Source organism: Pinus tabuliformis, chromosome 6 (assembly GCF_031772625.1).
Source record: "Pinus tabuliformis cultivar Carrire ecotype Pingquan chromosome 6, CPIR1, whole genome shotgun sequence".
Classification (NCBI taxonomy): Eukaryota; Viridiplantae; Streptophyta; class Pinopsida; order Pinales; family Pinaceae; genus Pinus; species Pinus tabuliformis.
The window spans coordinates 1,393,147,281-1,393,157,781 of record NC_142292.1 but is presented as its reverse complement, the minus strand read 5'-3'; the positions used below and the strand labels follow the sequence as shown (position 1 = coordinate 1,393,157,781).

At 36.2% G+C, this 10,501-nt stretch overlaps 1 pseudogene; it reads right to left on the bottom strand.

Annotated features, from left to right (window-relative positions):
• Positions 1–8,319: 8,319 nt before the first annotated feature.
• Positions 8,320–9,933, bottom strand: LOC149263831 (aspartic proteinase nepenthesin-2 pseudogene; annotated as a pseudogene).
• Positions 9,934–10,501: the final 568 nt, after the last annotated feature.

Genomic DNA, 10,501 nt, shown 5'->3' with positions numbered 1-10,501 from the left:
ATAAAAAATGGCTTCAAATTCTCTACTATTCTTTGCACCTGAATCTTGCTTCTTGCACCTAGAACCTGCTCCATATTTGACACATGTGCCTCCTGCTACCACCTGCTAACACCTGTTGACATCAATGATGACATATTTCCAATATTATCCCCCTTTAGCATTGATGGCAACACCAAAATAAAACAAAACACCACTTTCTCTTCTAGGAACACACTTACCAAAACATGAGTGTTTCTCCCCCTGAGATAAACTTCTGCTACTATGAATTGTTGTTGTGCTTGATAGATTTCTCCTAATTTAGATTTCTCCTTCCAAATATCTCCCTTAGTTTTCATTTTGTTTGATTTAACTATATGGAAAAGATACCAACATGATCCCCCTGTCACCATGATTCTTTGGTCAATAAATCTTCCTTTGTCATGTTGATCCTTGTGGACTTGGAAACTTCACTTTGATATGCTGAAAAATATACTAGTTTCCTTGCTTCCTCTTGGAGGAGGAGCTAGTTAAGGGAGGCAAAATGAATGACTCCCAATCTTTGCCTCAAATACTCAAATTGTTCTCTAATAAGTGGCTTAGTGAAGATATAATCAACTTTCTCTTTGGTAGTTGCATACTCTAGTTTCACAATCTGAGCTACAACTTTTTCTCAAGAAATGATACTTGATGGGGATATGCTTGGTCTTAGAGTGAAAGACTGGATTATTTGACATGTTGAATTCACTTGTGTTGTCACAAATAATGGGGATCAATCGATCATAAAACACCTGTACATCTCGTAAATTTTGCTTCATCCACAAAAGTTGAGTACAACAAGAAGTTGTTGCAATATATTCTACTTCAGCTATAGACAAGGAGATGGAATATTGCTTCTTGCTCAACCATGAAATTAGACTTTCTCCAAGAAAGAAAGCACCACAACTTGTGCTCTTTTGATCATTGATATCACCTACTGAATCAACATCAATATAAATAGTAAATGAAAAACCATTACCTCTTGGGTATCGCAATCCATAGTCCATTGTTGCTATGAGATATCTGAGAATTCTTTTGGCTACAAGGAAATGACTTTTTTTAGGAGCTACTTGAAATATTCCAGCTATTGCAAAAGCTTACATGATGTCTAGCCTTGAAGTTGTTATATATAAAAGGCTACCAATGATGGATCTCTATAAGGTTTGATCCACTTTTGGAGATTCATGCATATTACTAAGCTTGCAACCTGTCACCATTAGAGTTCTCACTAAAGAGAATTCTTCCATGCCAAATTTCTTTAGCACTTCCTTGAGATAATTGCCTTGAGAAATAAAAATGCCTTTAGGGGTATGCACTATCTGCAATCCAAAGTGATATGATAGCTCTCCAAGCATGGACATATCAAATTTTGCCTTCATATCAGCTACAAATTCATTGTTCAGCAAATCTGAATTACTTGAAAAGATGATATCATCAACATATACTACCACCACAATGAGTTTTCCATCCTTTTCTTTGACATATACATTGATTTCAACTACTCTTCTTTTGAATCCATACTTGATCAGGTAGTTTTCTAGCTTGGAATATCGAGATCTAGGGGCTTACTTGAAACCATAAAAATCCTTCTTAAGTTTGCATACATAATCTGGTTTTTCTGTCAGTTGAAATCCTTTTGGATGCTCTATGTAAACTTCTTCATGTAGATCTACATTAAGAAAAGAAGATTTGACATGAATTTGCTAGATTTTGAATTTCTTGAAACAAGCATATGCCAAAAACATTCTTACTTCTTATAATATGGAAATACGAGAAAAATTATCATCAAAATCCAATCCTTCTACTTGAGCATAGCCTTTGCATACCAATCTGGGCTTGTTCCTTACCACTTTTCTACAGTCATTTAACTTATTTTTGAAACCCCACTTTGGGCCAATGACATTCTTGTTTGCAGGTTTTGGAAAAGGTTCCCAAGTATGATTTTTCTCCATGTGGTCCAATTCTTCATTCATGGCCTTTAGCCAATATTGATCTTGACTGACTTGAACAGTATTACTTGGTTCGTCCACAAACAACAATTCAACATGTGCCTGTGTGAGGGAATTACGCAACCTCCTTCATGTCTGCACTCTAGAATATAATTCACCAACTATTTGACTAGTCGAGTGATGCTTTTGTACATACCTTGGGAGATATTTGGATTTAGGAATAGGGGGTTCTTCCTGTATTTATTCTTTAGGTGCCTCATCATTGTCATCACCAATGCTTACTGAGTCATCAATATTGGACTTTTCGAGTTGTTGCAATCCTTGATCATCGTGCTCATCTAATTTCACATCTATACAATCAATTATTCTCTTGTTGAATTTATTATAACATATGTAACCCTTGTTTTTATTTGAATAACCTAGAAAAATGACTCCATCTACTCTGGCATTGAATTTCCCAAGTTTCTCATCATATTTGTTAATGTGACATTTTCTTCCAAAACTTTTGAAGTGTTGACTCTTCCTTGTCTACCACAACACAACTCATAAGGATTTTTTTCATTGTTGGGTCGAAAGTGAGGTTTGTTGAGGATGACCACTATTGTATGAATTTCCTCTACCTAAAACCTTTGTTGGACATTCTTTTTTTTCATCATTTCTTTGGCCAACTAATACACTAACTAATTTTCTCTATTTGGCACTTGTTAGGGAGTCTCTATTATCATGCAAAATTCCTTTTGATGCCATTTGCATTACATAATTCATCAAGTGCCTTTGAAGTGAAATCGCTTCCATTGTCTGACCTAGTGCTTTTGATTTTGTAATTGGTTTCATTCTCAACCACAACATTGAATTCTTTAAACTTTTCAAAAGCCTCAGATTTCTCTTTGAGAAAAGAAACCCACATCATCCTACTGAAGTCATCAATTATTAGCGTGTTATTATCATACAATATAGTTTACAAGTGGTTTACTATGTTTTGGATGGTCCACACAAATCCATGTGCACCAGTTGCAATGGCTTTGCTGAAGAGTTTTCCTTTTCCTTGAAAGGAACTCGAGCTTGATTTCCTAGTTGACAAGATTTGCAAATAATGTTTTCTGGTTTTGAAAGCCTGGGCAGGTCCTTGACTACATTTTTCTTGCTAATATTGACAATCTAGTCAAAGTTCATATGTCCAAGCCTTTTGTGCCACAACTAGCTCTCATCTGTCTTTGATAAGCATCAATGTTCTATCTTTTCTTTGAGTACAGAGACTTTATTGTATATTCTTACATCCTCAACAATTATTTCACCTGTTCCTATGGACTTGATTTGAATTTTTTTAGCTTTAAAAACAACATCATAGCCTTGATCACACATCCGATGAACACTCAACAGATTATGTTTTAGCCCAAGAACATACAAAACATTCTTAGCTTTGCCTTTTCCATTTGAGAGACTGATCATTCCTTTTGCAATTATTTTTCCTGGAGCATTGTTACCAAAAGTAACATTACCTTTGTCAACTGGCTTCCAAGTGAGAAACTTTGTTTTGTCTCTTGTCATGTGCCTGGAACATCCGTTGTCCACATACCAATGGATCCCACCGTTATGTGCATATAGTGTAATATCACATTACTCTTATTTTTCTTTTTCTTTCCATAATTTGGGCTTCTTTCCCATTTGTTCAATAACTAGCTCTGTCTTCTTTTCTTCAAGCCTATAATTAACTGATATATGCCCAAAATTTTGGCATTTAAAACATTGCACTTGATAATTTAGGGGAACAAAGGAATTATTATACCTCGGTTTGCTTCTTCTCTGTTGAATTCTTCTCTTGGATTTGAGTTATCTGTATGATAAATTAACTATGTGGTTTGCAGCTTTATGGTCATAATTGTGCACATGAAACAATATCCCGAGAAGACATCATTGTACTTGAATGGTTGCCTTATACACTAAGCATAATTTTGAGCAAATCGATTTGCATGGAAAAAGTGTTCCTTTTGTTGTTGTTGTTGATTTTACTATAACTGAGTATTGTCGCTCAGTTATCGTGTGGGACCTTCTTTTGCTGGGGGAACAAAGGTAATTGTCTTTTTACCTTTTATTTCAGTTGTTGCATTGGACTCACCATCGAAACCAAGACCAATTTGATCTTTGGAGATGCATTGAGCCTCCATAATTTCATTTAATTTTTTTGTCCCTTTGCTAAATTTCTGATTGAATTTGAGTTGTGTTTTATCCTTCTCATGCTCCTTCTTCAATAACACAATTTCTCCTTCCAATTTCTCACATATTTGAGCCTTTGTAATCAACTGTTTGTTCAAGTAATATTGTATTTTCTTACTTTCTTCTACTTGTAGAAGCAATGGCTCAACAACCTTAACCTTATCCTTTAATAAAGACTCCTTTTGGGTTTGGTTTTTCTTCCTTAAACTTTCTATTTCTTTAATAACACTTATCAATTCTCCTTTAAGTTCAACTTATCCTTCTTCATTATCAGAGTTAATGGCCTCAAATTTCAGATTTTCAATGGCCATTAGCATGAATTCCTTAGGGCTCTCATCATCTCTATCCTCATCTGAGGATTGTCTAGTTTCAATTTCTGAAGAGCTCTCATCTTGAGCATAGAATATTCTCTTCTTAGCCTTATTTCTATCCTTCTACAATTTCTTAAACTTTTCTTTAGGATCATAATACTTTTTCTTCTTTTCAGAGCACTTTGATGCATAATGAGAAACTTTTCCATAATTAAAAAATTTAAAGGGAAAATTACCTTTATACTTGTTTTATCCTCGCTTGAGCCTCCTCACAAAATAAGCTTCTTCATTTGATTCACAACATGTGTCAGCATGTTCATCCTTGCACTTATTTTCTACTTTGAAGGTTGATTCTTTGGCTGCATATTTTCCTTAAGAACTCCTCATCTCATAGGCAATGAGTATTCCAAGGTGTTGATCTAGAGTGTGTAATAGCCCTGGTTAAAAACCCATGTAAAAATATATAAGACCATGGTTATGGGACACATATTCCAAGGTGAATGGTAGGAAAAAACATCCTAGTGGGGTGTCACTTCAGTTTATTATGGCTAAGGAAATTGGCAAAGGCAATGATAAAGACTTTGGAAAGGCATGAGGCATTTATTGGCATTTTATATTTGAAAATAATGGAAATTATGAGAAAAACAAGTTGAAAGGTCACAGGTTTCATGTGAGGAGGAAAATGAAGGAAAATGAAGAAAATAGAGGCCTCATTGATAAAAAGGCTTCTGAGGATTAGTGGGCAAGCTTGGTCAGTTCAGTTTTGAAGTTGTCTCTCTATTCTCTCTCTCTCTCATACTCTTGGAAACTTAGAGTTTTCTTGGAGCACTCTTGGAGGCTATGGCATACTTGGATTTTTGGAGCAAGAAGTAAAGAAAGGGAAGAAAAGCGCAAGAGGACATCGGTATCAACAACTACAATGGGTTTTTCTTGCAGGTACCAAGTTGCATGTATGTTGTCCTCACTAGTTTTGGCATACATGGTATATGCATGTGGTTTATTGGTCATGGTATGTCACTAGCATGGAGGATTGCCTAGATTGACAGTGGATTTGCCTAGACTTTCCATTTCCTGGATAGTCATGGTGTTGTGGGTTCATTTCTTTGTTTTTCTTGTTGGTTCTCATGTTTCCTTTAGCTTGTGTGAAGTTACTAGTTCCTGGAAACCTTGTAACAAATTGGGTTGAGATACTACTACTGGAAGCCTTAGTTGGACAAACGCTCTGGAATCCCTTGGTGGGTTGAGTTACTATTCCTAGAAGCCCTAGTTAGACAAATGCTCTGGAAGCTTGGCGACAAGTGTGGGTTAAGTTACTAATCCTGGAAGTCTTGGTTGGAACAAATGCTCTGGAGCCTTGGAAGGCTTGGGTAGAGACCAATCTGATGATGGTTTTGTGATGTTCGACAATGAGGTGAAATCACTATTTGATGGGTCGAGGTGGTTTTCCTTTGGAAGCCCTAGATGGTTTTGGATTGATGTGTTTTATGAGATCCCACATTCATTCTTTGAATATGGTGCGGGGATGACTAACTAAAGAGAGATTTGGCTCATCCATGTCTACGGTCGGGTGGAACGTGGTAGTCCCATACAGGATGGATTTTGCATCATTAATATGAGGTTATTTCTCCTTGTTATCTCAGGAGTATTATACTGGTTATATGTGTGTTATATGGCTATCGTTCCTTGGTATTTCTTTTGTTATTATGTTGGTTATGAACATGTATTATGACAGTAGCTATGTATGGCTCTCATCATGTTTTCACTTGTAAATGAATGAACAATGTATATATGGCCTAATGGATGAAATGTTAGCTAATGTGTTGAGGTATCAATGCTTCTTAGCAATTCTCAGAAGAGTGTGAAATCTCTATGCTTAGATATGTTATTTACACTTGTAGATTACATATTTGTGATATGTTTGACGAAATTCCTGTCATGGCTAGTAGGGGTCCAGTCAAGGGATTGTTCAAGTAGTTACACTTGTATCATCATTTCATTATTATATTTCTATTCTCAAGGCATCATTGAATTCTTGGGAGTGACTTGAGCTCTAGGGAGTGATGTATATAAGTAACATAGTTTTAAGTGATGCCCCATAAACAATGTATGTATAATTGATACTCTTCAATGTGAGACACATAGTTGACATGCCATGTAAGATACCTACTAGAAGTGACATAGTTAAGGATCAATACATTGAGGCAATGCACACTTGAGCCATGGTACACCATATTAGGTGTCACATATAGTAATGCACCTTGATTGAGAACACATAACTAACACACATATGCAACTAAAAAATGACAAACATAGTGAGTTCAAATTTGAGTGCATAATTAGATAATGTAGGTTAAAATATGATGCTGACCTTGCATCACAAATTGGCGCTATCTGTCGATATTCACAAGGAATTATGTCACGTTGTTAAATAATAAAATTCTTTTATGTATAAATCAAACTTCTAAAACAATTTTAGAAGGAAATTCGATGTTCTTTCAGCGTTAAGATGCACAGTATGATGTCATTTCGATCTATCCTTGGGATGCCGTGGCAATACAAAATCGTTGGTCTATTGCATAATCCGTTGTTGAAATTGTTAGAATCAATTATAATAACTCGTCTATTGCATAATCCGTTGTTGAAATTGTTAAAATCAATTATAATAACTCAAAACTACAGTTAGTAGTATTTGAAATAACAATTTAAGTTTATTTGAGAATGAGTAGAGTTCGTGATATAAATAATATTTTTAATTTCAAGAAAATATTTTTAGAAATAATATTATTTAACTTATTTTACTAATATAAAAAAAATAAAAAATCATTATATATTAAGAAATATTTTTAGAAATAATATTATTTAACTTCTTAATCATAAAATTCCAATATACTTTATCAAAATAATAAAAAATGTGTACTTTCAATAGATACAATAGATATTTATTTTTCATATTCCACATTGTTTATTAACTTTTAACTTACCAATATAAAAACCCTTTACTTTTTATTATATATTCAATATATATCCTTTTATTATATATTCACTCAACCTATATAAAAACCAATATAAAAACTTTTATTATATATTCAAAATATATATATGTCCTTTTATTAACTTTTATATAAAAACCCTTTACTTTTTATTATATATTCACTCAACCTATATCTTAAAATAAACCATATAAACTCACTGCGATATGGTATTGCTCCGAGCTAAGCCCTATGGAATGGGAATGAATAACCCACCTTAGACCAGAATTTACCGCTGATATGCGTAGGACGCATCGTACCATTTTAGTCAAATATTTACTGTTGATCAAATTGATTGAATTTACAAGTAATTTGATTTGACAGTTGACCTGTCATATTACCGTTTCTTCCTTATGCGACAGATCACCATAGAAGCCAAAGAAACTTTGCATCATTTGCCTGGCCCATTGGGGTCTGTTTCAAAAGATTGAATAAAGATTCCTCGACCATTACCTGTGGAGTCATTAGCTGCTTAACTTCTCCAATGACCTCACAACTACTGCTGCCATCACCTCGAATGATTTAGAAGGGAACAACATTTTCAAGCATATATCCGTATTCATATAATATGATATCTAGATTTTGATTCTGACAAACACCTATTAGTCTGATAACCAATTTTACAGGAGAAATATTTAGTCCACCTTGTTATCCTAGTAATAGCCTTCAATTTATCGATTCCATTGACATAAACAGATCCCGGGTTTAAGATTTTGAATAGGCTATAACAACGCTCTTTATGTATCTATAAATACACAATATGTAAATATTGTTGCGTCCAAACGGTTACACCAGTAGTCGGAAATTACTAAATATATAGATTCAGAAAAATCCATAACCCTGAGCACCATAGCCTATGTTGTTGCTTTTTGCGTCAAAGTGTTACAGAAGTACAAGATATGTATAGAAAAGAAAGAAATAACCTTAGCAAACACTAAGCACCATAGCCTATCTTCTTGCTTACAACTTACAGGGTATCACAGACCGTTGGCGCAAAGGACAGCACGTTCCTCCCGTTGTCATAAAGTATTTGGTAGTTCTGCTGTTGAATGTTACCGAATATTGACATCCCATTGCTGGGTAACATTGCAAGGCATGCTATGCCACTGGCATCAGTATATATGTAGTTCTCTTTTGGCAAATTGAAATCTGCTCCTTCGAAGTGGAAAGTTATTGTCGGAAAGTTTGAAGTTGAATAGGCAGATTGTTGGTCAAAACAGAGGTCCAGTCCAATGTTAGACCCATCAACCTGCGGGAGACTAACTGATGAGATCACTGCTTCCTTCACAGCGTTATATCCAGTCTCTTCCAGATATGTGACAGTGGTTCCGGAGTCTATGATAACTCCGCCATTCCCATCGAATTGAAGATCAAAAGTACCATCGGGGATGTCCAATAATTGGCCACCAACGCTGATTCCCTCCAACGAAAGATAATAGAAAGTTGGCGTCGATCTGCTTTGAACCAGGGGAGTCGAACTGAAAGTCTTCGCCTTCAAACTAGCGGTCTGGCCTATAAACAAAGGACTGGTTTTGGAAGGTGGATCAGTAACAGAGACGAGACAGTAAGAAAACTTGTTACCCACCGACTGGCCAAGCTGTGAGATGAAGGACAGAGGACCTCGGCCGAAGCCTACTAATCCACCTCCTTGGGTAAAGCCACCTCCTTCATTGTCCTGCCCGCAGCCAAACGCAATATGGGGAAGGGATTGAGAAGAAAGGGTAAAGCTCTCGTAAGCAAGGATACCCTCCGTGGAGGACTGGTCACCATAAGTATACAAGTATTCGCAATTTGAACCACTGCAAGAATACATCGGAAGAGCTTGGCAAAGAGAACTTGAGCAGGGGACCTTACTATAAGTGGAAGAGAGGGAGGGATCAAAGATTGGAGTTGGCTGCCGATAGCAATCACTGCAGGGCTTGCACTGTGTCCATGTGAGGTCGCTGCCGGTGTCCAGAATTGCAGAAAAGGATAATGATGGCGTACCAATCGCCATCTTCATGAGAAATTCCCCATTTCCTGCATATACTGGAGCCTCCACTGCCTTCACTTCATCAACAGATCTCTGCAGTTTTTGTAGTCTGTCTTGACTGCGTTTGATCGCTCGTTTCAGACGGTCAGTGGATGTAATATTTCCTGGAGAGAATGGAGAAAGCGGTGAATCTGTACGCACAAGATCTATTCTCAATCCAATAAGGGGTTCCTCTGGTAATCCTACACCAACGACTTCATGTACTGGAAAGTTGGTTACATGCCTGCATTGGATCAGAGGAAATACTAAGAGCAACAACTTGAAAGTAACAAGCAGCCATTTGCAGGTACCGAATGATGTGGCCAATTGCCCAGCCATATTTCGTTTACAACTCCCTAGAGACATTTCCGGTTATGAGGAGGACAACTAACAAGAGGATACAAGAGGATGAAGGGAAGATGATGTGCTCTGGGAGATCCATCGTATTTATAGGAGGCAAAGTACCTCCCTTAATCGTAAGGATCCATAGATATCTATGAAAATTTTCATAGTCGATGTATAAGCTTGACAAATATGAACGGAGAATTGAAGTATGAGACATTAATGATATTATTTGCCAATTATTATGGTGGAATCCGACTCCCCAGACAAGCAGATTCTCTCACTTTTCGTCTCGACTCTGCCAAGTCATGAGCCACTATCGTTTTTCTATTTCATGATGCATAAAAAGTAAAGCCTTTTCCATTCAAACGATTCTCCATAGCGGCATAAAATCCATACACCGTTTCATATTATATCTGTACCAACGAACACCATAGTCCGGGCAATCGTAAATTGGAGGAACGTTTTACCCACAATTCAGTGATATAGGAATAGCCTCTGGCTATTATCATGAAAAACTGAAAATGAAGTGGTTAAAATTTATTAATTTACTTGTACTTACAGAAGGGGCACACTTAGACACAAAAAGTCTATAATAATGATAATGACTTGGTATTATAAGAGGTTATA